The following is a 1,868-nucleotide window of genomic DNA, read 5'->3' on the forward strand; positions in this document are numbered from 1 at the left end:
TGAACACACACACAGAGAGACATATACACACACCTCAAAACAAACTGGAATAACAACAAAGTGAAACAAAACAAAAATAACAACAAAAAACCAAGAAAAATAAACATACACGCACATGCCCAACACAAAATGAATAGAGAAGAAAAACAGAAAGACTGGAGGGGAAAAAAAGGAATTCAGGTTGAACCCTCACATATATATTGACACACACCTTAAACTATAAGAAATGAAAATACGAAAACCCAGAACAACAAAAGACAAAACAAGCCAACAACAACAAAATTGAAAGGTGAACACTCAGTAATTCACATACACACATAAACAATAAAAACAAATAAAAGAAGAAAGAAAAAGAAACAAAAAAATTGGGGTGGGGGTGAAGGCAGATCAAGCCCTCACATATACATGATGCACAAAGGAAAAATATTTTTAAAAATAGATGAACTAACGAACAGTCAAAAATTTTTAAAAATTGAAAAAAAAAAAACCAACCCTGTCCTCTTGTGACAGGTTTTGTAATTGTTCCTCTAATCAGGTCTCTCCTGCGGAGTCACCTCTTTTGCTCTCTCCTCAGTGTCCAAAGTAGGGAAGGAGAAGGGGCAGTAGAGGTGGGTGGGGTTGCAGCCCCACCTCACTCTCATATGGTCATGAAGATCTCCAGTGGGAAGGTACAGGATTATCTCTACCCCAGATATGTACTCTTGGGGGGTACCCCAGCCAGGCCTATCCTGGAATGGAGTTCTCCTATTGCAACTGACGTCCAAGCTCTGCCTGGGTTTGTCCTTCTCTGTCGTGGCCCAGCTGTGTGGGTCTGACATTCAGAGGATTGCTGGAGAGGAGGGGTTTGGGTCACCTCTGGACTTACTACTGATCTCTTTGGCATTCTTCCTCAACCTTTTATGGCCATACCCGTTGTCCCATGGCTAGATCAGGGTAGAGGGTGGGGTGCCTGGAACTCAGCACTTGTCTGGTCCCTCTGAAGTTTGTGCTTTCAGGATATTTCCTCTGGGTCATGATCAATCCCTAAGTAGTTGATCCACCAGTCACAGAGATGAGGTCTGTTGCTCCATGGTGAGCAAGTTGGAGTACTTTCCTGCCCCACCTTCAAGATGGTGGTGGGGTTCCTCTCTTGTCCTCTTTCATGGGACTTTGCCTCTGGATTCCCTCCACAACCCCTGCTGCCAGTGCCCTGCCAGGTGCTGAAGTGGTAAGGCAAAGCCAGCAGCCGGCAGTCTCTCTCCTGCTGTAATGGTGAGGAAAAGTCTGGGGTGATGGTTTCTCCCTGCCACTTTTTCACAGAAAAACATTTGTCCACTTTAAAAAAATAATGGTGCTTGGCTTCTGCAACCTGAGGTGCCAGGGATAAAGCAGAGCAGCCGCAGCACCAGCTGTTGCACCAGGGGCCTTGCCACTTGCTCACAAGCCTCCACTTTGACAGTCTCTCTCAGCATTTTCTTCCCAGGGAGGGTTTGTTGATTTAAAAAAAAGAAAGAAAGAAAAAGAAAATGGTGCTTTGCTTCTGTGTCCTGGGAATCGCTAGAGTCCAAGCCCAGCAGCTGTGGCACCAGCTGCTACACCAGAAGAGCCCTGGTCACCAGTACCTGTTCCCTAGAATGCCATCATGCCCCATTGTAACCAGATTCCTTGGAAAGAGTAACCAACCTCTTCTTACCTTTGTCCAAGGACTCAGAAGAAGTGAACTCCAGCAATTGCTACCTGACAACAGTTTCTCTGCTCTTATGAGCTCCCTAGCCCTCACTCAGTCAGCTACTCACATGCCCACTTGCTCACCAGCACATACACATAATTTTCCATACACTCACTCACACTGGGGCTTACATAGCCCAACTGGCTTGGCCACCATCTTC

This window comes from Carlito syrichta, unplaced genomic scaffold (genome assembly GCF_000164805.1).
Source record: "Carlito syrichta isolate Samal-C Ts95f unplaced genomic scaffold, Tarsius_syrichta-2.0.1 Scaffold311689, whole genome shotgun sequence".
Lineage (NCBI taxonomy): Eukaryota > Metazoa > Chordata > Mammalia > Primates > Tarsiidae > Carlito > Carlito syrichta.